The 5,000-nt window shown below is 53.7% G+C and overlaps 1 non-coding gene across 1 annotated transcript in view; it reads right to left on the reverse strand.

Annotated features, from left to right (window-relative positions):
- LOC124769745 overlaps positions 1–1,122 on the reverse strand; it is a 1,909-nt gene extending 787 nt beyond the window's left edge. The window contains exon 1 of the ribosomal RNA XR_007013043.1: positions 1–1,122. This exon is cut by the window's left edge and continues 787 nt beyond it. This is a non-coding gene — a ribosomal RNA (small subunit ribosomal RNA).
- Between the last annotated feature and the right edge of the window lie 3,878 nt (positions 1,123–5,000).

The raw sequence follows: 5,000 nt of genomic DNA on the forward strand, positions 1-5,000 counted from the left end.
ATGGTTAGAACTAGGGCGGTATCTGATCGCCTTCGAACCTCTAACTTTCGTTCTTGATTAATGAAAACATACTTGGCAAATGCTTTCGCTTCTGTTCGTCTTGCGACGATCCAAGAATTTCACCTCTAACGTCGCAATACGAATGCCCCCGCCTGTCCCTATTAATCATTACCTCGGGTTCCGAAAACCAACAAAATAGAACCGAGGTCCTATTCCATTATTCCATGCACACAGTATTCAGGCGGGCTTGCCTGCTTTAAGCACTCTAATTTGTTCAAAGTAAACGTGCCGGCCCACCGAGACACTCAATAAAGAGCACCCTGGTAGGATTTCAACGGGGTCCGCCTCGGGACGCACGAGCACGCACGAGGCGGTCGCACGCCTTCGGCTCGCCCCACCGGCAGGACGTCCCACGATACATGCCAGTTAAACACCGACGGGCGGTGAACCAACAGCGTGGGACACAAATCCAACTACGAGCTTTTTAACCGCAACAACTTTAATATACGCTATTGGAGCTGGAATTACCGCGGCTGCTGGCACCAGACTTGCCCTCCAATAGATACTCGTTAAAGGATTTAAAGTGTACTCATTCCGATTACGGGGCCTCGGATGAGTCCCGTATCGTTATTTTTCGTCACTACCTCCCCGTGCCGGGAGTGGGTAATTTGCGCGCCTGCTGCCTTCCTTGGATGTGGTAGCCGTTTCTCAGGCTCCCTCTCCGGAATCGAACCCTGATTCCCCGTTACCCGTTACAACCATGGTAGGCGCAGAACCTACCATCGACAGTTGATAAGGCAGACATTTGAAAGATGCGTCGCCGGTACGAGGACCGTGCGATCAGCCCAAAGTTATTCAGAGTCACCAAGGCAAACGGACCGGACGAGCCGACCGATTGGTTTTGATCTAATAAAAGCGTCCCTTCCATCTCTGGTCGGGACTCTGTTTGCATGTATTAGCTCTAGAATTACCACAGTTATCCAAGTAACGTGGGTACGATCTAAGGAACCATAACTGATTTAATGAGCCATTCGCGGTTTCACCTTAATGCGGCTTGTACTGAGACATGCATGGCTTAATCTTTGAGACAAGCATATGACTACTGGCAGGATCAACCAGGGAGCTGCGCCAACTAGAGCTGAGCAGCCGGCCGCCCGGGAGTGTGTCCCGGGGGCCCGCGCGAACACGCAAGCGTCCGCTCAATCATTCTGCAAACAGGAGGAGGCTGAGCTCCCCTGCACAATACACCTCGAAACCCTCTCAGGTCCCGGCGGCGCGCAGCGCCGTCCCAAGTACTTGGTCGGGTTCGAGAGAGGCGCAATCGCCCGGAGTTAGGCGAGTAGACGCTTTCGGTGCGACCACCCGTGCTCCCAACTGAGCTTGCCGCTGCCGACAGAGGCCCGGGAGCGTGCTGTCGTGGCATTGCCGGCGGGAGACAACACGCGCCACCTACGGTGACCGGCAGCTCCAACGCCAGCGCCACAGAAGGACAAAAGCCCCACTTGGGTGCCGAAGCGAACTCTCCCAGCACAGCGCACGCGCCAACACATCCGCACAGCTGCGATACAAACCACCAGCGAGAACCGCTGGGGCGACCGAGCAGCAGACGGCGTCGCGGCGCCGAGCGCCGGGCGGCGGCGCATCCTCAACGCACACAGTCCTCAATCGGACCAGCACACTGAAGATGTCCACCGCGCTTCGCACCGGGCCCGCGAGGACCTACTTTGGCCGCACGGCGCCGCGCGCAGGGTGCGCCGGCGCGCAGCTGCGACGCCTGCCGCGTCCGTCGGCCGGCGCGCCTGCCACTGGCCGCCCCCACCAGCCGGCTGTAGCGCGTGCGCCCACGCACCGCGCGGCCAGCACGCCGGGAGGCGCCCCCTCACCGGCCGGGGACGGTCCCACCCAGCCACCACCGCGTATCGCTTCACACCCAGATGCCGTTCAGTTTCATCGGCATGGTGGGTATCGCTGGAACAACCGGTTAGTACCTCAACCTATCGTCGCCATCACCGATTCACCCCTAGCGAGAACAACCGCACCACAACGGGTTACCATTTCTTCATTTGCGTAACTTCACCAGAAAACGTAGGCGTCCATCGCCATTAGCAACTTCAACGATTATTGCATGCCTGTGTCAGGTGTCACGCCACACTACGTCTGCCCACATACACGCAACAAAATGTGCACGCCTAGACAATACGTGGAAGGTGGCCCCCGTACGTATGCGATGTCCATTGCTCGAACGACTGTCAACCGGCCTCTGTAGCATGTCGCAGATATGGAACGCGGTGCACCATGCTATCACGGTGTTTGAGGAGAGACGACTAGGTCCGAATACATCAACACACACAGCTCATGCTGATCGCCATCCACGGCGTCCGTTCCTCCCACACGTCTCTATGGCGTACCACACTGCAATCCAGCTCTCATAGGGAGACGACACGTAGCTGCGTGCACAATATTTGCACTGTATGGTCCGCCGTTTTTGGGCGCAGTCGTTGTACGGTCACACATGTGCCACGATGTATCATTCAGTACATAAGGACGAATGTGCAGTACAGATTGTGGTTCACGCGTACGACATCAGCGGACAGTTGACACAGGCCGCACCACAACGTAGCCTGCGTACGTCGCATGCGAAGGGCATTGAACATGCAAACTTGTCACCAACCAGCTTGCGAAGGCAGGGGGCAAGGTGGGGACGTGGGGACGTGGGGAGGGGTGGGGGGGGGGGGGGGCGGCATGTACGTCCTGCTGCCATCCACATTACAGTGTACAGCAGGAGCATGTGGAAAGTCAGCAAGACTTGCAAGGTGTTTAACATGAAGCGATACACAGGGGAGCGGGCAGTGCGAGTAGCGAACTATATTGCGAGGGTTGCGGGTGGGCAACACTACACTAATTGAACGAGTCGTATAACAATTACAGAGCAGGTTTAGGCGACAACGTGGGTTACGTTAGCGGACAACGTGGGTTACGTTAGCGGACAACGTGGGTTACGTTAAGGCACAACATGGGTTACGTTAAGGCACAACATGGGTTACGTTAAGGCACAACATGGGTTACGTTAGGGCACAACATGGGTTAGGTTAGGGGACAACATGGGTTAGGTTAGGGGACAACATGGGTTAGGTTAGGGGACAACATGGGTTAGGTTAGGGCACAACATGGGTTAGGTTAGGGCACAACATGGGTTAGGTTAGGGCACAACATGGGTTAGGTTAGGGCACAACATGGGTTAGGTTAAGGCACAACATGGGTTAGGTTAAGGCACAACATGGGTTAGGTTAAGGCACAACATGGGTTAGGTTAAGGCACAACATGGGTTAGGTTAAGGTACAACATGGGTTAGGTTAAGGTACAACATGGGTTAGGTTAAGGTACAACATGGGTTAGGTTAAGGTACAACATGGGTTAGGTTAAGGTACAACATGGGTTAGGTTAAGGTACAACATGGGTTAGGTTAAGGTACAACATGGGTTAGGTTAAGGTACAACATGGGTTAGGTTAAGGTACAACATGGGTTAGGTTAAGGTACAACATAGGTTAGGTTAAGGTACAACATAGGTTAGGTTAAGGTACAACATAGGTTAGGTTAAGGTACAACATAGGTTAGGTTAAGGTACAACATAGGTTAGGTTAAGGTACAACATAGGTTAGGTTAAGGTACAACATAGGTTAGGTTAAGGTACAACATAGGTTAGGTTAAGGTACAACATAGGTTAGGTTAAGGTACAACATAGGTTAGGTTAAGGTACAACATAGGTTAGGTTAGGTTAGGTTACACGTTGTTGTAAGGAAAGGTGTAGGGGGGGGGGGGCGGGGGCGGCAGGTTCCTTGATAGTGATTATAGTAAGTGAATGCTTGTGACATGATCAGATTTGTCACGTCAGGATGCACCTTTGGCTTATTAGAGGCGGCGCTCCAATTCTATGCTTGTGTGAGACCTGTGTCTTTGACTCATGTCATTGTTTGTGCGCTGTGACAGGAGGTACTATTGTGATGTTGGGTGCACCGTTGTATAGGACATGTGTGGGTGTTGGTGCCTGGTCTGCGCAATGGTGGATGTCGAAAGGCTGGGATATTGTATTTTCCGCATGGACCTCCTGGTCTGGTTGTGATAGTGTGGATTGTGTAATGTGGCGGAGAAGATGCACTGGATGTTGTTCCATGCTGGTGCTTACATATTGTATGTGCGCCCGTTAGAAGCAGAGAGTGGTGCGTGATCAGAGTGTCTGGCTGACGTGTGGTTCCCATTGTGGGCAGACTCTTTCAGCATGTATACGGACAGTTGTGTATATTTGCTGTAGTTTGATGGCTCTGCATTGATTACTAATCAGCGCCGTGTGTACGGGTAATCTGGTTCCAGTCCAAAATGTTCCATCTGTGTACATTAGTGACAAAGACTCTCCCCATGCAGTGGGGCTCGGTCTGTTATAGCTCTTCCGCGTAATATATTTGCCCCACGTTTTTGCGACTGCGAGTGCGAGTGCAACGCGCATGGGGACCGACATGCTGATGGCTCGGTATCGGACGCCGTACAGTGAGCAACGCGATCGCGTCTCTCGCTCGTAAGTGGTACAGGTCGCGGCTCATGTATAGGGACAGCGGGAATGTCGCATATTGGAAATAACTCTTCATGAAACGCAAGTTATAGGGGTGGATTGCACTTTACGAGTGCGGGAAACTTCCGCCGTTCATCCGCTGGAGGTGCGAGTTTGGCGGTTGGGGTGGTGCACGAACGGGTGCGGGTGGAGTCATTGCCGGTCCACGGCTTCGTGCGGCAGAGCCACTGGAGATTGGGTGCTATGGTCGACAGAGGCTGCAGGCTTTGTGGGTGGCGTCGAAAGGCGGGCACTGTGGCGCCATCGCTGTCTTAATCGGCTTGGCGTCGCATAGATGGCGGTATCGTCGTTGGAGGAGGTCATGTTGCGGGAGACCTACAGATGGCGGTATGTTTTGTGGTGCGGACGTAGTGTTGTCAGATGCGCATAGATGGC

Source organism: Schistocerca piceifrons, unplaced genomic scaffold (genome assembly GCF_021461385.2).
Source record: "Schistocerca piceifrons isolate TAMUIC-IGC-003096 unplaced genomic scaffold, iqSchPice1.1 HiC_scaffold_71, whole genome shotgun sequence".
Lineage (NCBI taxonomy): Eukaryota > Metazoa > Arthropoda > Insecta > Orthoptera > Acrididae > Schistocerca > Schistocerca piceifrons.